The sequence below is a fragment of the Musca autumnalis genome, unplaced genomic scaffold, assembly GCF_047663935.1.
Source record: "Musca autumnalis isolate F117 unplaced genomic scaffold, ASM4766393v1 scaffold_1, whole genome shotgun sequence".
NCBI classification, from domain to species: Eukaryota; Metazoa; Arthropoda; class Insecta; order Diptera; family Muscidae; genus Musca; species Musca autumnalis.
This window is the reverse complement of record NW_027411644.1, coordinates 242,722,313-242,744,810: the sequence shown is the minus strand read 5'-3', so window position 1 is coordinate 242,744,810 and position 22,498 is coordinate 242,722,313.

The following is a 22,498-nucleotide window of genomic DNA, read 5'->3' as shown; positions in this document are numbered from 1 at the left end:
GATGCACGTTATGGCGACAGAATTTGTCATTTACATAACCGCGATTAGGTGCTAGAAGTTCTTGATGGATAGACTAACTATTGCTCAGCATTAGGTCTCGGCATTAAAAAATTCTTTGTGATAAGTAGACATCGGATTTTTGCATATTTTTGAAAATTATAATGTTAAGATATTTGAAAATTAAATGTTATGATATTTCTAAGGTATTTGCTTTCTTTTGGTCTTATCGAAGTGATATCACTGAATTTCATAACATTTACTGTAGTTGTGAATTATTTGATAAATGATACGCCCAAAATATATGGGATTATATTAATATATTCATTGTTTTGACCATATATTAACTGTGACATATTGTCAAAAAAGTTCTAAAAATAAGAAGTCTTTTTAAAAATAGCATTTGAATTACAAAATAGTAATGAAAATTATTTCATCAGTAGAATAAGTCTAAAATAAGGTTTACATCTTTGCTAAATAAGACATTTTCGCTAACATGAACTTTCAAAATTTTGGTCAGGTGGGCCCCCCCCGAAATGAAATCCTGGCTACGTCCCTGGAGGGAGGTACTGTTCTATAAGGGCTATTAGAAACCATAGACTTATGAATGTCTTAAATGTCATATTACAGACAGTTCGGTCCACAAATGTAGCTATACTCTTCAAAACGGGACGCATGGACCTTTGTTGACAATTTTTGGTGAAGAAGTGTTGTGACTCCTAAGAACCGACACACAGTGGATCCACTTGTATGGAGAAAGTGGCCAAAATTATTTAGAGTGTAAAAATCAAGCCAATGCGCCAGTTACAGCTTTGTGCTGCTGCGAAGAGTGTTTTAAGAAACCACGAGCATAACATTCTCCTCCCCCCTTTCCCCTCTGGAGGGGGAATACGGTAAGAATTGTTTTATGCTGTTAATACAAAATGACATGAACAAAGGTCCCGATTGTCTTATGATGCAAAACAACCCCAAAACAACATAAAATCCAACCAATTTAGCGGATTAAAAAATCAACATTTTTGTCGGAAATTTTGTAAAATTTTTAATATATCTCTTATAGCGTTCTTCCTGGAAGGCACGTACCGCTAACGTGAAACAAATTTGGAAGAAGATTTCTTCATCTTGCCACTGATGCCAGTTATGTTAATGTACGTGGTCATACAACAGAGTTATACGCTATACCCATAGAAACCCCTAAAGCTGCCCTAGCTTTAGTCAGCGACCCACCATTTATAGTCTGGCACTAGATGGCAGCTGATTTTAATACTGAATAATCTTAAAACCATGACTTACTTTGGAAAATTATTCCCGAGGTGGGCACTGGTGGGCATCATGACTAAAACTTTAGGGCAAATTTAAGTATATGATCGAATTGGCATTACGAAATGCACTAAGAAAATATGCCGCTAACTAGAATTCCACAACACGCTAAAACACTATTTTTTAATGAAAATTAAGCTATTGCCCCCTCCTTCAAAATCCACTATTATATTTCGCTATACGTATTAGTTTCGCGATATTAGGAATATATTTACTTACTTACTTACTTAGCTGGCCCATTACAGAACATTTGTTCTATAGGCCGAACTAAGAAAAGATCTCCAATTCTCTCAATTTGTTGCTTCGCTTTCTGGAATACCGCGCCTTTTCATCTGATCATCCACTTGTTTGCGCCATCTATTCCTTGGCCTGCCAATTCTGCGTGCACCGCCAAGCGGTCCGTGTTTATGCACCTTTTTAGCGGGGTCATCATCGCTCATTCTTATGATATGGCCTAGCCAACGTAATCGCTGCATCTCGATACCTTTAACAATATTGATGTCGTTGTACAGCTGATACAGCTCGTGGTTCATGCGACGTCGATATTCACCATCAACGCAGATTGGTCCGTAGATCTTTCGAAGAATTTTTCTCTCAAACACACCAAGCACTGCCATGTCTGCTTGCGCAAGTACCCAGGCTTCGGAGCCATACATCAGCACGGGTAGTATCAGTGTTTTGTAGAGCGTTATTTTTGTTTGACGAGATGTGGCTTTGTTTTTGAACTGCTTACTTTAACCAAAGTAGCATCTGTTGGCCAATATAATTCTTCTTTTTATTTCACAACTGATGTCGTTTGTTGTGTTTACGGAGGTGCCGAGGTAGACGAAGTCTTTTACTACCTCAATATTATAAGAACCAACTTCCACAGTCGGTCCGAGCTCAATGGACGCATTGCGCGTCGACACCATCAACTTGGTCTTCTCACCGTTTACCGCTAGACCCACTTTAGCAGATTCTCCTTCGACCTTCATAAAGGTATCAGTTACTTCTTTTACTGATCGGCCTATGATGTCTATATTATCAGCATAGGCAAGTAACATGTGACTATTGGTGTAGATTGTGCCACTTCTTTTGATGTTTGCCTCTCGTATAACCTTTTCCAGAAGGATGTTAAAGAGATCACACGAATTGCTGTCTCCTTGTCTGAAACCTCTTTTGGTACCAAACTCTTCGGAGAGGTTCTTTCCTATTATAACGGAGGACCTCGTGTCATTAAAGTCATTTTGCAAAGACGGATGAGCTTTGCGGGGATACCAAATTCAGACATGGCTTGGAATACCTTTGAACTTAGCGGGCTGTCGAAGGCTGCTTTATAATCGACAAAAAGGTGGTAGGTGTCGATCTGCATCTCTTTGGTCTTCTCCAGGATTTGCCGCAGGGTAAATATCTGGTCAATGGTGGACTTGCCAGGTCTAAAGCCGCATTGGTATGGTCCAATTATCTCGTTGACCATAGGCTTTAATCGTTCGCACAATATTCCTGACACGATCTTGTAGGCAATAGGGAGTAGACTTATGCCCCTATAGTTAGAGCATACAGTCTTATCTCCCTTCTTGTGGACGGGGCACAGGATACTCAGGTTCCACTCGTTCTTCCTGCCAGATGATCATGATTATCAGCGTGTCGCCTCCGGTTTTGAACAGCTCGGCTGGTAAGCCATCGGCTCCTGCTGCCTTATTATTCTTCAGCCGATTTATTGCTGTCTTTACCCCATCTTGGCCAGGTGGTACTTTGCTTGCTACGTTCGTACTTTGCTTGCTACGTTTAAGCGGGTGCGTACCTTTGCTGCAACAAGGTAGTGGTCCGAATCAACGTTTGCGCCTCGGAACGATCGTACATCCAACACGCTCGATGAATGTCTTCCATCCATCACAACATGATCAATTTGATTTCTTGTTTTCTGATCTGGAGACAGCCAGGTGCCCTTATGAACATCGAGATGATTAAATCTGGTACTGCCAACTACCATGTTTTATGCAGCTGCAAAGTCTATCAGCCTCATACCATTGTCAGATGTTTCACTGTGGAGGCTGAATTTCCCGACTGTTGGGCCAAAGATATTCTCCTTTCCAATTTTGGCATTAAAATCGCCTAGAATGGTTTTAATGTCATGGGCAGGGCAACGGTCATATGTTTCTTCTAAGCGCTCATAAAATATATCTTTGGTCTGTTCGTCCTTTTCTTCAGTGGGAGCATGAGCGCAAATAAAGCTGGTGTTGAAGAATTTAGCTTTTATTCGAATTGCAGGAAGTCTTTCATTCACTGGAGTGAAGCTGGAGACTAGATGTTTTAACTTCCGACTAACTACAAATCCTCAGCCAAACTCATGCTTTGTGTCATGGCAGCTATAATACAGTGCGTCACCTTTAGGTGTTGTTGTGACGCCTTTCCCAATCCATCGTATTTCCTGTATGGCAGTAATATCGGCCGTGTACTTTTCAAGTACGTCTGCCAATGTGAAGACTGCACCTTCTCTATAAAGAGTGCGAACATTCCAGGTGCAGATTTGCAGATCATGGTCCTTAAAACGTTTGCGGGGTTCGTCAACTTTAGAGGGGGTTGTTTTTCTTTTCTTTCGTTTTTTCATAGTATGCTGTTTTTTCTAGGGGAGGGTTACTAACCCGACGCCCAAACCCAAGTTTTTAACGTTCTTATGGGAGAACGCGCGGCACATGTTAGCTCACTACCTTTAACGGGTGTTAAAGGCAGTTCCCCAGGTGACACCACGGGGAGGTCATTGTCCACTTGAGATGAAAGAGGGACCAATATATATCCTGGGCTTTGCCATGTTAAAACCGGTCAGGACCGTTGCTTGGTATCTTCCATCCCCTACGTCACCCTAGGAATATATTTACTTGTACTTGAAGCTCTTCTTAAAAAGGTAGCGTTCGAATGAAACAAAAACTAATATATTTTTAAAAGGTCCATGTTATAGCTATCAGAATTGCCAGATGTTGTAAAAAATTTTTCACATTAATGTTTTATTTTTGACCAATGGGTGGATCCACTGTGCGACAGTTCGATTGAAAATTGCAGTTCTAAAGTTTATATCATACATAGTGAGTCTAGTTATTCTACTGATGTAATTGGGTCCATCAGTAGAATAACTAGACTCACTATTACACAGTCTATTACACAGTCTAAACAAAAACATAATTTTTCTTATATTGCAAGAATACCAACGTGCTAGGCCCTTATCGACAGAAATATGGAGAATAAAATTTTGAGTTGTCAGCAAGGCCACAAAGTCTTCTAACAATTTATATGTGACAGATGTATGAATTATTAGCTCTAAATATGCGGGCCTTTTAGAGAAGTATTGGCTTCTCCTAGCAAATAAAAATGATAATGTTGTAGTTAAGATCACAATGACTACCCCATATTAAAAATGCATCACTATCCGAGAAGTGATCTAAAACATAAACATTTTGAACTTATGTGGATTATATATCTCATGGAATATACCAAGATAGGCCATCTTGGAACTAAATCTTCCAGCCAGGCAAGTAACAAAGTAACAAATTGAAATCGTTAAGCTTGCTCTGGCCGAACTATATTTATACCCTCCACCATAAATAATATTCTGAACTAAAATGGAATAATTGTTTATCTGTCCACAATTTTAAGTGGAAATATTTTATGAACATGGATACCCCAAATGTCTAAATTATGTTTGAAAATACACCTAAAAATGTTTCCAATCGGGCTTCAATTTTATATGGGGGCCTATATCATAATATGGACCTATGTTGACAACTTCAAATAACAGACAGTTCAGGCAACAAATGTGGCTAAAAACCTCAAAACACCTAGTTCGGTCAAAAATTCTAGCTAAAATCCTCAAAATACTGAAAATCTTTAAGGGGTTATACCAAAACATGGACATAAATTCACAATTTTTGATATAGAAGTTTTACAATCACTGGGAACCTCAAACTTTAAATTACACCTACTTCGGTTAAAAATTGTAAATAAAATCCTCAAAAACCGGGAAGTACAGTTTTATTGGGACTATTTACAAACATTCCTATATTGATAATTTTTGGTGGAGAAGTTTTATGACGGCAGGGACATCGATTGATAAATTTCGGTTAGTTCAGCCACAAAATGTAGATAAAACCCTCAAAACCCGAAAATCGGTAGGTACCGTCAAATGTGGTCATGGACCTATATTGAATATTTTTGGTGGAGAAGTTTCGTGACTGCAGGTAATATCAAATGTCAAGCTGCGGGTAGCTCAGTCAAAAAATGTAGGTATAACACCCAAAATACCGAAAATTGGGAGGTTCCGTTAAATGGGAACTATACCAAAATATGGACCTATGTTGATAAATTTTAGTGGAGAAATTTAGTAACAGCAGGGATCCTCAAATGACAAATTTCAGCTAGTTCGATTGAAATTATAACTAAATTCCTCAAAATATCGAATGTCGGGAGGTACCGTTATATGGGGGTAATACCAAAACATGGATATAGGCTGAAAAATTTTTGGTGGATAAATTTTTTTGCTACTTTGCTACCTCAAATGTTAAGTTGCAGATAGTTAAGTTCCAGTTAGCTAAAATTCTTACCTTACCGAAGATCGGGAGGTACCGTCATATGGGGCTTTACCAAAACATGTATCAATGTTGACAATTTTTGATGGAGAAGTATTCTCACCATTGGGAATTGCAAAGACAAATTACATGTAGTTCCGTAAAAAATTAAGCTAAGATCCTGAAAATCGGGAGATACCGTTATATGGGGCTGTACCAAAACATGCACCTCCATACAACTGACGTCGATAATGTATCAACACCGTTTTTTGTCGAAATAAGCACGCCGCACAGTTGCAAAAAATGCAGATTTAGCACAAAACAAAAATAAAAGTCGAGGTTTTATTGTATTTTATCTATAATTTGGATAAGAAAAGCTCAGGATTGACAATTTTACTTGATTTTTTTTGATAAATTTGTGTAAATTTTTATTTATACCTCTAGAAAAATAACTACAGATTTTCGTTATTTTAAAGATTCCTACCACATTATGCAGCCAAAATGGGTAATATTTGGTATTTAGTCTCCGTTGGGATTTTGTATACATTGCTGTAAGAATTGTCGGCATATGTCCACGTTTTCATATAGAACCCATAGAACGTTACATCCCCCTACACCACTATATGGTGGGGGTATTATAAGTTGGTTTTGGCCAAAAAGTTTGTAACGTATCGAAATAATGGTCGTAGACCCATACATACATATATGTATATACCAAAATGAATGTCTCGACGAGTTGAGTCGATCTGGCTATGTGTTTCCGTCCGTCTGTCAATCATAACCTTGTAATCACGCTACAGGTCGCAATTTTAATCCGATCGTCACCAAATATTGGGTGTTGATGAAGATCCCGGGAAGAAGCCTATTGATTTTGTTGCTGGTCGGATAATATTCAGGGGTCGGAATGAGCAAAAAACTCATTTGGGGAAAAAGTCAACGTTTTATTTCAAAGCGAATATCTCCGTATCTGTAAGGGGTATACCAAAAGCAAAACCTGCTAATGAAAACAGAAAATAGGTCGCAGCCTATTGATTTTGGTGATAGTCGGATAATATTTAGGGGTCGGAATGGGGAAAAACTCATGTGGAGACAAAGTAAAAATATTAGATTCACTTTTGACAGTTTTGTTGAGATGTGTATTATTTTATTGCTGTAAACTAATTCAGCTAAATCTCGGGTTTTGTTGTTTTTATACCCTCAGCATTTATGCTAACGAGGGTATATACACTTTCATACGGGCAAAATGTGCCTCATCGAAATAATGGTTTTAGACCCCAAGTATGTTTGGACGAAATGTGTTTAAGACAATTTGGAGTTGATTTAGCCATGTCCGTCCGTCTGTATGTCCGTCTGTCTGGCTGGCTGGTGCGCACGATAACTCTCGAACGGAGCAACCGATTCGGTTCAAAATTTGGCTTTCGTAATAGTTTGCCCAAACTTAGTTTAAGTTCGAAGATGGGTTATATCGGTCCACTTCTTCCGGTACCTCCCCCACAAAAGTTCGAAAATGTTCTGAAAATTTGTGCGCACGATAACTCTTGAAGGGAGTAACCGATTTGGCCCACACTTTGTACATCGTGAAAGTCCTACCAGACTTAGATGAAGTTAAAATATGGACTCAATCGGTCCACTCCTTCGGGTACCTCCCACACAAAATTTCGGAAAAGTTCAGTTTAGGACCTGCTCTCGAATCGCTTTGATTTTTTATTGTAGCAACTTGTTTTCGTTGTCCCCCATACGACGGTACAAGTTTCATAAGGGGCAAGTCCATACTTCCTGAGAAAATAGCCTGAAAGGTGCAAAAAACCCCTATGACACCGTGTGTAGTGGTTGGAGCTCAAGATAAATCTCGAACGGATCTGCCAATTCGGTACAAAATTTGGCCTTCGTAATATTTTGTCCAAACATAGTTTAAGTTTGAAGATAAACCATGTCGGTCCACTCCTTCAGGTACCTCCCTCACAAAAATTCAAAAATCTTCGGAAAAAATATTCGCACGATAACTCTTGAAGGGAGTGACTGATGTAATCCATACTCTCCACATCCTAATATATCTACCAGATATAGATCAGGTTCGAATATGGACTATATTTGTCCACTCCTTTGGGTACCTCCCACACAAAATTTCGGATAAGTTCACTTTAAGACCTGCTCTCGAATCTCTTTGATTTTTGTTGAAGCGATTTGCATTCGCTACCTCCATAAACGCGGCAAAGGTTTTTTCAGGAGCAGGTCCATATTTCTTGGGAAAACATCCCGAAAGGTGTAAAAAGCCCTATATCACCATATGTGGCTCTCGAACTGTTCTACCGATTTGGTGCAACATTTGGTCTTCGTCATATTTTATACAAACTAGGTTTCATGGGGCAATACCGATCCCCAACTTCCGGTACTTCTGTCCAATATTTAAAAAAATGTCACTAAAATGTTAGGACGATATCACTTGAATGGTGCAACCAATTTGGTCCAAACTTAGGATATCCTATTATTTTGTCAACATTTAGTTTAACTTCTAAAATGGTCCATATCGGTCCTCCCTAAAGGTACCTCCCCCACAAAAGTTCTACATTTGTGTTAATTCCTAATCCACATTTTTGTCGGCAAGTTCAAATGTTGAAAAAGGGCCACAAAATTCTCAAGAGACGCTAAAGACATTCTATCTGTCCGTAGATGAAAGTTTCAATTCACATTGGCTGAGGGTATACCTCTGTCTGCAAAGCCGACTGACACTTTTTTACTTGTTAAATTTTGAAACAACAAGTTTTATTTAAAGTGGGATGTAGTTAAAATTGATTTAATTTCGGGAAAGGCAAAGAATACTAGTTTCGTCCAACGCCACTTGGACTCATCAGTTCTCTTAGTTCTTTGTATTGAAACAAAGAACTCTTCCCCAATTTTATGACGACCAGAGCTCAAGAATAAACGCAACCGATGAATTCGTTTAAATGGTAATTCATCAGAAACATTTAAAAAAAATCTCGTAGCCGCATATGTAAACCAAGTAACTACTTCCTACTGTTATGAATTCCCATTTAAACGAATTCATCGGTTACATTTATTGTTGAGCTCTGGTCGTCATAAAATTGGGGAAGAGTTCTTTGTTTCAATACAAAGAACTAAGAGAACTGATGAGTCCAAGTGGCGTTGGACGAAACTAGTATTCTTTGCCTTTCCCGAAATTAAATCAATTTTAACTACATCCCACTTTAAATAAAACTTGTTGTTTTAAAATTTGAAAACAACAAAACCCGGGATTTAGCTGAATTATTTTACAACATTAAAAATATTATTCTTTGCGAATATATCGATTTCAAGTAGGGGTATTTCAACGGCAAAGCCTGTCAATGGAAGATGAAAATATTACATGTACTTTGGTGTAAAGTAGGTTGGCGAAGGTGGTCAACAAAGGAAATTCCACAATAGTCGGTAATGCATCCAACTCTTCCATTTTTTTGCAATCACGCTACAGGTCGAAATTTTGATCGGATGGTCATGAAATGCTGGTTGCTTATGTCCCAGAGAGATTATGTTTGGTGGTAGTCGGATTATATTCCCTAAAAGAAATGTGCACCAGTGAAAAGCTTATGCACAGGGGTAGTGGTGTAGGGTATCACATGGTCGGCCCCGTCCCGACTATAGCCTATGCTCACTTGTTTGTAAATACATTTTTTTTTTTTACCACTGAGAACCCCATAACTAAAATACAGGTAATGTTGGCCGAAAATGTTGATAAAAGGTTTAAAATGCCTGAAGTCAGGAGGTACCGTTATATGGGGGCTATACAAAACCCTGGAGCAATGTCCACAATTTTTGGTGGGGAAGTGTCTTCGCCCTTGGGAACTCCAAATGTCAAGTTACTGTCAATTCGGGCTAAGAATGAAGATAAAATCTTCAAAATACCTGGAATTAGGTGTTACCGTTATATGGGGGCTATAGGTTTCATATTCATGTATTGTCATCCAAATCTGAAAAGTGTGCAAGGTTTTAATTCGATTGGTCAACCGAATCTGTGTTAAAAATGAGTTAACATTGTTCTTTCAGAATCCGCAAAAACTTCCCAGATTTAAGGCGCACCGTGCATGGCATTGTTTTATAAGTATGCGATACAGTCAGTAAAGGTAAAGCCTACGAAAATATATCCACGTCAATCTTGTAGAGAATTTTAAATGCTACAACATTTTTTCAGTCCCATATCTATAGGACTTGCGGTTTCCAAGCAAGCTTGTAAAAAACCTTAAAACCCCTAAAAATGTGAACTTTGACCGCGATTTATTTAAAAAGCCCTCCGACGATTATTTTTTGTTTTTTGATTTTTATCATTTATGAACATTGTTGTTTCAGAGTCTGCAAAAAAAACCCCAGACATAAGCACGAGTGGTTTTACCGAAGGCTGAGGTTAGCTCAGGATCACAAACCTTAAGTAAGATGAGACACGATTGAACTGTGCTTCAGAGTTTTATTTATATAATTTCGTAAACATAAGTTTCAGATAATATGGAGATATGTTGATATGTTTGTAAAGTTGGGGAACAGCCTCGGGTGGAATCGCTTCGAGTTGGTCGGTATGAAGTAGGTGGTAATCGGCGGATAGAAGATGGGCTTGGTGGTTGACAGTCGGTCGATAACACTCGGCTCGGAAATAGTGAAATCTGCAATCTTCTGATCGTCAGCCCTCGCTCGGCAATACTCGGATTGACAATGGGTCGGTAGTTCCCGTTGTTGGCGTATCGCACGGCTCGGCGTTATTCGGATTGCTGTCGGATCGGTAGTCTTCGTGTGATGAGTTCGGCTCGGTAGTCTTCGTGTGTTGAGTTCGGCTCGGTAGTCTTCGGGTGTTGAGTTCGGCTCGGTAGTCTTCGGGTGTTGAGTTCGGCTCGGTAGTCTTCGGGTGTTGAGTTCGGCTCGGTAGTCTTCGGGAGTTGAGTTCGGCTCGATAGTCTTCGGGTGTTGAGTTCGGTTCGTTAGTCTTCGGGTGTTGAGTTCGGTTCGTTAGTCTTCGGGTGTTGAGTTCGGCTCGGTAGTCTTCGGGTGTTGAGTTCGGTTCGTTAGTCTTCGGGTGTTGAGTTCGACTCGGTAGTCTTCGGGTGTTGAGTTCGGCTCGGTAGTCTTCGGGTTGCTACTCTGTAAAGAGAAGAGGCGGGTATAGTTAGGCAATAGAGCGAACGGATCGCAAGGAGCGAACGAATCGACAGGAGCGAACGAATCGGCAGGAGCGAACGAATCGGCAGGAGCGAACGAATCGGCAGGAGCGAACGAATCGGGAGGAGCGAACGAATCGACAGGAGCGAACGGATCGACAGGAGCGAACGAATCGCAGGGCCGACGGCTGTTGCTAGGTTCGGTTCAAGTGACTGCTGACAATGCCACACGTCTTATCTTGTACTTCGTTTAACGCCAGCACTCGACAAATTCAGCGACGAAAACTAAACATCTTATCCATCTGGGTTTACGGAGTGAATGAGAATTATTTGTAAGGCGAGTTAACCAGGAAGTACACTGAAGTTTGAATAATGATCGAATAGAGTAGTAATTATGCATGAAGTTGGGATTATGCATACACTAATAAGGTAGTTTTGTATTGATACTGGATGTAATATCAGAGAGGAGCTTTTGCAATGTAACGGTCACGTTACACTTTCCATTTAATGTTGGTTAAGACACACCGTGCCAATCCTTCAAAAAATGTGAAAATCGCATCAGATTTCTATACAGGGCCAACAATACCTAAAATCGGCCTATTGGAGCTATTCCGAAATCCGATCCGGTATTCACAATTTTTTAGGATTCGTTTTTTAGCCACAACAATGAATTGAGGCATCTTTTCCAACCGAATAGTTTGTTTGTGTTCTCAAAGTGTGTACAAAATGCCTTTTGAAAACCGACCGACATAACGGTCTGAAATTTTTTTCTGTGCTGTGTTCATAGTTTCAGTATGCTTTCTATTTTACTTACCTTCACATAACACTTTTGTACATACATCGTAGTACAATTTCTATAAAATAAAATTTTATAAATTACTTATTTCTCTGTCACTTGACATATTGAAGAAAATCGTATATATTGCAATAAAAGTACTAATATTTTAACTGAGCAACTTCATCGCTTTACGAAATTTCATATACATATATATTTTTTTGCTCGACAAATTCGTTTTTACGCATTTTCTGCACTTAAAACACTCCAGCGAATTTTATTTGTCAAAAGTCCATCGAACATTTTTGCTGTTAAAACATAAAGTAAAAAAACTTTTGACTTGTTCTCTGATTTTTACTTATTTCGTGCACCGAGAAGAATGAAAAGTAACAAAGTTGTGAACAAATCTTTCGACACTCAATGTTACAAATATAATTTGAAAAAATATGTATATTTGTTGAAGTGGAATGAAGTTTTGTTAACGAATAATTTGTACATTACTATAGGAGGGTAAGCGGAAGTAACGACAGCGTACGAGGTATGCAGTATCTGACGACAGAAAATAAAGTTTTTAACTCAACAATGCTTGAATAGTTTGGTGATATGTGAAGTGTAACGAAAACACAATGGAAATGCATTCGCTATATGAAAAGTTTTAAGAAACATTTTAAGCAATGTTTAAATGTATTTTAATTTGAGTTTGCATTAATATTTTGTATAATATTTGGAGAGTAGTTGTTGTCACGCATGTTAAAAGTTATGAAATAAATATTTAATTGTAATATTAAATATTATAAATTATTTAGTGAAACTCAGCTAGAACAAACGTATTGGATGTAATTTGGCATTTAGTGCTTTCAGTAGTCAATAAATTTCTCCACTACAAATTGTAGACATACGTCCCATATACCGGTACATCTTGATATCACATATATTTATACGTTTTTTTGTTTATATTTTGGTCTAAATTGGGTGTAATTTAGCATTTAGGATTTTTAGTGATCAAAAACGTCTCTGTTAAAAGTTGTGGGCATAAAACCACCTTTCGGAATGACTCTTTATAACGGCACCACTAATTTTAATTTTTTTTTTATACGCTCCACCACAGCATTGATTTTGCTTTAGCGTTTGTAACGCATTGAAAAAAAAAATATGGAAATGGTGAACACTGAAAATGTTGTTGTTCTAATACCTATTTTAATTGATATTTATTTTCATGTGAGTATTGTTCGTACAACTTCAGTTCAATTTCAAAAAAAAAAAACAGCCGTATCTCACCCCTACACATCAACAGCGAGCCACATTTTTAAGGTATTTTAATTAATGGATTTCTGTCCTCAGGAGGTAAAAGCATTCTTGTAAAAAATTGTCATCCAAGTCTACATTTTCAAATAAATTTACTAAAACGTTCAGAACAAAGAAAGAATTTTGTTGAAGAGATAGAAACCGTCTTCCCCTTATAAAACCAATGGTACAATACAGAGATCATCAATGAGTTACTTGTCCCCGTAAGCCAATTGTGCACGCACAAGTTTTTGGGGCCTTTTGCTTTTTTAATGCGTGTGTTTTGTTGCACTCTGTATTTTTTCCACCACCACCAAAAATACTTGCGACGCATCAAGACCGTTGCTTGTGCGTAATAAGTAAAACAAGTATTCATCATATTTTGCACTGTTACAAAACTCGCAATCGTAGATAGTTTGCCAAGTGACTTATCAAGTGGAAGCACACACACAACATTACAAAAAATAAACATTTCTAATTTTATTTTTTGTTGTTTCGTTTGTGTGTGATTTTCTTTATTTGCTTGGAATGTTTTGCGTGCTTTTGAATGCTCTTCTAACCTTTGAAAATCAGTGTTAGAAAATTATTTTTGCTCTCACTCTCTCGGACAACATAAGACAAACGGTTGAATTACAAGGGTTGAAAACAACACTTGATGTGCGATGAGCAAGAAAGTAAAACAGAAAATGTAATTGCGTATTTAAAACTACTTGGCAAAGCATACGCAAGTGTCAAAAAATATCCATTTTTAAATAACTTATTTTTTGAGTGGATAGCCACACTCGTACATATTTTGAGAATGGCAAGCAACACTTGCATTTATTTTTTAGAGTAGCAAGCCGCACATACGCTTGTTTTTTTGTATGTGGCTTATGAGTGTCAAAATCAGCTACTTACGCAGTTCTCTGGTACAATACCAGGACCTTATCTCAAATTTTCCAACTTTAGTCCTACTTATTCGCCCAATATCTATGGTATTATATGTTTAAACATGTCATATATTTTAAGTGGGAATTTTCATAACCATTCTGATCTAATCCCAACAGTTCATTCAATATCAGTGCTTCAATATTAAGTACATCTAAAACACTTATTGTGTATTACTCTTTGGAACTTTACACACATTAGTAATATTATTTTAAATTATATAATTCCAACTATATTCTAAAAACCAAGGTCAATTTTAGTACCATTTAGTACTTTTCGTAGCCTTATAGCAGGTATTTCATTTCAAATTTCTGAATTTGTACGAATTAACACTTTATGTTATCGACTATGCAATACCAAAATGGTACCAAATATAGTACCTATCGTTTACCTGTGTATCCGATCCCCTTCTCCAGCTCTATCTATCAATTACAGTACCATTTAGTACTTTACATATAAATACATAAATATGAATTTCTGAAACCTTCGCCAAAATTCCAGCTAACCCCTTTACACAAACACAAATTGTACCAAATTCTGTACCGTTTAGTACTTATCATAGTATATATTTCCAAAGTCATCTCCATACCATAATCCCACACAAACACCTTGTTCCTACACCCGATACCAAATTTAGAACGATTTAATACTTCTCGTATATTTATGGTATGTACGTATTTTTTAAACCACCTCCATATACCACGCTACACCCCAGCACTCAACCTGACTCCAATAACAAATTGAGTATCATTTAGTAGTTTGCGTATACATATGGTACGTGTGTCGACAACCACATATTTCAACCCTGCACTGACATTAATACCATATAATAACAGTGATATTAATTATAAAACTCAGGACTCCAGCTCTATCCGTTCTTCTAAACAAACAAATTATTAAAAATTTAGTACCATTAAGTACTCTTCGTACCCATAAGTACGATTTTCCAAAACTACATCAATCCTTCACTTCAACAATAACTTTAATTCCAAATAACAGGATTCCAGAGATATCTGTGCACTCGAATCCAAATTGTACCATTTAGTACAATTTGGTACATTTCGTACCCATAAGTACGAATTTCAAACACTACCTCCATGTCTCAATCCTTCACTCCAACAGTAGTCTTACCAAATTCAAGGATTCAAGCTCTATACGTTTGCCCAAATCCAAGTTGTACATTTAGCACCATTTGGTACTTTTCGTATATATAAGTGCGAATTTCCAAAACTACCTCAATCGTACACTCTAACAGAAATCTCAATTCCAAATTTCAGGATTACATTGAACGAATAGGGTTCAAATAAAAAGTGTACCAAATTTAGTACTGGTTGTACACATAAGTACGAAATTCTAAGACTACCTTAATCCTACACTTTAACAATTATCTCTAAATTTAGTAAATTTAGAAATTTAGTACTTTTCGTACCCATAAATACGAATTTCCAAAACTACCTCAATCTTAAACTCCACCAGTAATCTCAATCCAAAATTTCGGGATTCCAGCCCTATCCGTTCACCCAAATCCCCATTGTACCAAATTTAGTACCATTTTGTACTTTTCGTACACATAAGCACGAATTTCCACAACTACCCCAATCCTACACTCCAACAGTAATCTCAATTTCAGATTTCAGAATTCCAGCTCTACTCCTTCACACAAATCCAAATTTAGTACTTTTCGTACACATAAGTACGAATTTCCAAAACTACGCCCATATCTTAATCCTATGTTCCTACAGTGATCTTAATTACAAAATTCAGGATTCCAACTGTAGCCTTTCGCCCAAATCCAAATTGTACCAAATTTAGTACAATTCACTATATTTCGTATAAATGAGTACACATTTTCAAACCACCTCCACGTATCAACCCAACTTCTCACTCTTGATTCTCATTCCAAATTTCAAGCTTCTAGCTCTATCCGTTCAGATAATACCAAATGGTGCCACATTTAGTACATTTTAGTAGTTCGAATTTTTAAAAACGTTCGTTACGTCTATCCTATATTCCACTAGTGACCCTCATTCCAAATTTCAGAATTCTAACATACGAGTATTTAATAGTTTTAGAACTTTTCGTATCCTTCTAATTCTAATTTCCCAAAACCGATCCTTATCTGACTAACGGCGGATCTGTCCTTCGGGTTTCTAAATATACCCAAGATTATCTCTAAACCTCAAAAGGAATTGTTCACCCCCTAGACCTAGTTCATAATTTTTTCACGAGAATTCTAGATCATCAATAGGTTAAAAGGAATATATTGAAATAAATAGATATAGGGTTGTCTTTGCCAGATTCGGGCAAAAGTGAAAAAGGACCGATTAAACAAGATGGTATCGATTTCATGTCTTTAGGAAAAGTACCTAAAATCTTCCGAACGACATTTTTGCAGAACATTCTCAAGCTGTAAAATGTCATATTGAGGTACTTTTATTGCGGTCCTTGAAATAATAGACGAAAAAGACATTGAAGGAAGCGAATTAGAAGGTCGAAATGCTTTACAAAAAAATCCTCATTTGATTTGACTGTTGACATGTCATCTTAAAAATAAGTTTAAACAGCAACGAACAAAGATATAACGCTATTTTTTGGTATAACTCCAATAGTACGGTACCTCCCGATTTTGATGATTTTAGCCGCATTGTCCAACTGAAATGACTGAAATTTGGCATTTGGTCTTCGTTGGTGGTATAAAATATTCCGACAGATAGTTGTCGGTACGGGTCAACATTTTGATATAGCCCCCATAGAAAGGTACCGCACGATTTTGGTAATTTTGAAGATTTTATATAAAGGCAACATCTAATATCTCAACCTAGTGCTGATAGACTCAGCATGTAAGTACGTACATATGGTTCGTATTGTTCTGCTATGTTCACAAGAAGATAACAACAACAGAGAAAATCATTCACTGAAAGAGAACGCTACGTAATACAGCCCTAGATATAATTATATGGTACAAATATAAATATGTCCAAATTTTTCTAAAAAATGTACATAACCGGGATTTTTATGATTTATGTTTTTAGTGTATTAGGTGCTTATTATAACCTATAACTGTTCACTTTGTGGCATTTATACATATACCTTTATTTTAATAACAATATTTTTTAAAGACTTTTCTTTAGAAATATTTATATGGTACAATGTAAAATATTTATGTTCTTATTTTAATACAAAAATATTAAGTACAGATATTGACATAAAATTAATTTTGGATTATGTGCAACGCAGTTGCATGAACTTTAAGTACAATCAGAATGGCTTGTATATCATTCCGTTTGTTAATATGACCCTGGAAACCAGATGACAATTGCATATTGGCCGAAATTTTGTTATACTACAAGGATTAACCAAGATTTTTGTACATTTTTACAAACATTTCAATTGAAACTAAATAACAGAAATAAATATGTTCAATATCAATTGTGTAATACATCCAAATTAGTAGTTTATAACCTGCCTGGCGGTTATAATTTGGGTCAGGACCAAATAAGTGACCTACAAAACGTTACGTAATCAAACAATATGCAGATTTTTCAACTTTAAATGATAGATAACTAACAGACGATTTAAAACAAATGTAAAAATTTTAAGTTTTCGTACTGTTCGAAAGGCCAAATTTAACACCAAACTTGTCCTTTATTGTGCCGAAGCATAATAAAACTCATGTGCCTGTTAGACAGTGTAATATAATTTAAAGTGACATAAAACGAGAAATTTAGATGATATATACCCGTTTCGAGAACGTACAATAGGGTACTATATCGAACAACTGAGTAAGCAACTGTAATGTTTTGCTCATTGATGTTTTCAGGCAATTCCTCTATTATTTTAGTATTTAACATTGCTATAACTTGCCATTTTTAATTTTTATTTTATCATTTGTTTATTTTCTACAATTAAAGTTGTAAAAAGAGTGCACCGTTTGATTACATAAGTTTTTGTTGGTCACTAATATGATCCAGACCCAAATTGTAGTAGTCAATCAGTTTACAAACACCTTGTGGGGGATGAGTTTTATCATTTATATTGAAAGTAGTTGGTTCTATTGGACAGATCTGATTTAAAATTTTAAGAAAAGTAAAAAAATCAGGATGTAGCTTTTTTAGATTGCATGATTTCTGTCCATACATCAGTTTTCACGATTTTATTGTTTCCCAGGGCTGCAGCCAGGGATAGAACCCAAATGGGAACCATTCCAATTATTCCTAAATTCCATGTTTCTGTATTGTACTTAATCCTAAATACATTTTATGTCAATAATTTTGTTCAGGTCCTTTGTAGTGAAATTATAACTTTAAAATTTTTCCCTGTACCATATAATTATTTCCAAAGAAAAATTAATTTGAATAATATTACGGATATGTATATAAGACACACAAGGTCGGCAGTCATAGGTATGAACAAACACACTAACCACTACTATCGTAAATAAATAACATCTGGATAATAGTCCTTAACTATAAGTTTAAAGATAATCATAGCTGTACCATATAATTATTTCTAGGGCTGTATGAATGAAATCATACGTTGTATCAATGATATTTGTCATTGATTTTGAGCCAACGTAGAGCTTCATTGAATAAATGAAAAAAGTTTTATTGAGTTTCATTGAAGTAAAATTAACGAAATTGTTCATTAATGCAATGAAACTCCTTTATTTATACAATGAAACTTTTTCGTTAATGCCATGAAACTTTTTCATTAATGCAATGAAACTCCTTCATTGATGCCATGAAACTTCTTCATTGATGCAATGAAACTTTTCCGTTAATGCAATGAAACTCCTTCATTGATGCAATGAAACTTTTTCATTAATGCAATGAAATACTTTCATTGTTGTAATGACACGTTTTCATTTATGCAATGAAGACTTACGTTGGTTCAAAATCAATGACAAATTTCATTGATACAACGTAGGATTTCATTCATGTTATGAAGTCATTTCATACTCACGTAATGAACAAAAATGAAGTCAATGCTAAATATGTTTATTTCATGTTATTGCAATTAGTTTTGACCATTAATACAACAAGTCATATTTTATACCTCAGGTATTAAGCATATTAATGATAGTATTGGGCGTTGTCATCTGTAAGTAAAATTGAAACAATAAACAAATTGCTAACAAATTGACTGGTTTTCTAAACAATAACTTACCTCCAACTTTTGCCGCTGAGTCATCCCCTGTGTACGTCTACGATGTTAGGATACAGCAGTTTTTTCTTAAGGGAGTAGTGCTTCATTTTCCCCGGACAGTCTCCGTAATTCCACTGATCATTGGATTTTCTATTTTTTTATCTCCATTGCAACTATAAATGAAAATTAAAAAAAGTAAATAAACAAACACATAAAAATAACAAAAAATTATTTAAGCAATATTTGAATTTTCATTTCACATTATTAAACACATCATACTTATGGCCTGTTCCCGTACTATATAAAGTGGTAAAAGTCGTAAACAATTTTCATATAAATTTCGTGTACGGGAATGTGTAAAAGTGGTAAAAATTTTAAAAACTTTTTATTTCTGGAACAGAGCTTTACTTTCAGCGAAGTTAATTATCCTTTTGAATGTTGTCATCTGTAAGCAAAATTGAAAACCATAAAACAATTTTAGTAATTTATCTGGGTTTCTTTCTAAACATTAACTTACTTTTAACTTTCGCCGTTGGACAGAAAACTATACAACAATACAACATTTTTTCTTTTTCTAAGTGAGAGATGCTTCGGCCAATGGTAACAGTTTCTCCGTCATTCCACTCATCTTTAGATTTTCTATTGAATGCTTCCATTACAAGAAAAATATAAATGAAAATTCACTTAAAGGAACAACTGAACACCTTAATAATAATTAGACATCGGATTTTTGCATGTTTTTTATTTCTCATCTGATTGGACTCAAATTTTGGATCTAGGCGTTTTAAGGGTCAACTTTTCGATATTTGGGGTCATATCAAAAACATGCAAAAAATATGCAAAAAATATGCAAAATATATGCAAAAAATATGCAAAAAATATGCAAAAAATATGGCAAAAAATATGCAAAATATGCAAAAAATATGCAAAATATGCAAAAAATATGCAAAATATGCAAAAAATATGCAAAATATGCAAAAAATATGCAAAATATGCAAAAAATATGCAGAATATGCAAAAAATATGCAAAATATGCAAACAGTTTTTGGCCGAAAATCGTCACAAAAGTCGTAAAATTGTCAATTAATGTTAGAAAAATCGTCAAAAATCTTCAAAGTGTTCTAAATTAAGAAAGTTGGCCGCTTAACGTCAATTTTTTAGCAGATTATTGTGTTATCGAGACCCCTTACGACAGTGTGGTGTAGGGTATAAAAGAATGGTATTGCAATACAATTTGTTATTATTAAACTATGCAAAAATATAAAATTTGATAAAATATCAAACGTTCTATGTAAAATTCAATATTTTCTTTGTCATAATTTGTAGCGTTGGGCTGGTTATTGTTCAAAGGGAACAAATCGATGACGGATTTTTTAAGGCGGCAACCGCATAAAGGTTTTAGTTTGGTCAGATAATTATATATTAAGACTGTCAAAGTTTGAGCACAATTGGAATATGTTAACATGTGCCACTGGGGCCTCGACATTATGAAAATCTCAATTTTTTGGCTATTTAGTGATTTCGGCGACCCATTTCTCTGGAATGGTTAAAGCTTTTTGTACATATTAAGCATTAAATTAAAGGCCATTCTGTTCTTAACATTTCTTGCTGAACAACAAAATAGAAGTATATATAATAACTCTAATACTAAATAGGTATTACAGAATTCGAGATAATAAAGCCAATGTCCCGAAAAACTTGACTAGGTACGCCTTTGTGCGAAAATGGAGACTATTAAAAAAACATTATCTTCATTTTTATCAATTTTTGGAATGAAAAAAAAATGTCTTTTACATTTTGTTCTAAATTAAATTTATTCGAGAGTCAGACATCTACTTGAAGAACGCTCTGCTATGTATTTCGCTACTTAAGTTGTTTACCATCCTTTGCGCCTCCTGGAAATTCGGAGTTAATGTTTAATCTCTCGAACAACAAGAATTATGCCATACCTTTTTCTAGGATTTTCGGCATTTGCTCTTTTGAACCGTTGGATCAAACAATGCCAGGTCAGCAAGTTCAGGACTAAGATAACACATATTATTAATTATGTTGTTATTTCCTTTTTCGGAAATTTGTGTGTCAATGTTTTCATATTTCAATACATTTTCAATGAGGTCTAGGTCTTGTTTTGATGCTAAACGTATCGTAGAATCTGAAGAACCATCTGTCCCGAATACAATCAAGCGTGGCTTCAAGAAAATCGTAACTATGCAATTGTCATTGGTGCTGGAACCCTGTAAGGTGTATATGAACGTTACTAGTATCACTATGGCTACAGTAGAAGCTATCGGAGATGATCCCTACAAATATAAGATCTCTAGAAGCTTTATCCGTGAACAGCAAAGAATAAACCGTGAAAAATAAACGCAACAGCTTCAAGGAACGAGGCTATTTGGGTACACTGGCATGGAAAACTATTACCAGATATTCTCAAAACAGGGAAGAAAAAACGGGTTGCTGTTCTGGTATCACATGGGGGTAAAGAACAACTCCTAGGTGTTCCTGCAACTGACAGTAGCTCATGGGAGAAACAAGAACTAGCAGTGTACAAATGCCTAGAAAAATGGGGTCTCACGAGCTCGAGCAGATATTAGGTCGAGAGCATCTGTACCACCGCAAAAACTTGTTAGAAAATTGTTGAGAGGGATTTTTGACTGCAAGTTTGGAAGCACATCCGGACATCAGCCAAACATATTCAAGCGACTTCTATAAGAATAGTCTGCGATTGCCAAATCCAAGTTTGAAGTATGCGAGAGTGTTTTAAAACTACTGCCCAACACACTTCCTAAGAACAAGAGGCCGTAGAAGCACCTTGCGTTTAAATCGTTCGAGACTGGAAGCCCCAGAATTTTTTTTCTTTTTTATTTCTTTATTTGGTATCCCACACGACAACAACTGAGTGTTATAAGTGAGAGTTTGGGTTATTGATTTTAGAAAACGTATAATGAACAAGATAATGTTTATATAGATATAATATAGGATATATTGGGTAAACATTATCAATAGGTTAAAAAGAAATAGAGACAATAGATTGAGTATAATACAAAAAATAGTGAAAACGATATTCAGAAATATTTTATGGTCCAAAACAAGACCTAAGCCGCATTGAAGATTTACTTAATACGAAAGACATTCACAAACAAATATCAGATAAAGGAAATAACAAAATGATAAATCATAGGTGGTACCTTAGTCCTGAATTTATTGGTCTGGCATTGTTTGATCTGATAGTGCAAAACACCGTAAAGATCCAAAACACGACAAAAATCTTAACAAAGCAAAGATAGAAATTTCTCCAGAAATAATCGATTCAAACTTACAAAAATCAACTGCCGAAATTCCTAGAAAAAGGTTTACCAGGCAGGCATAATTAC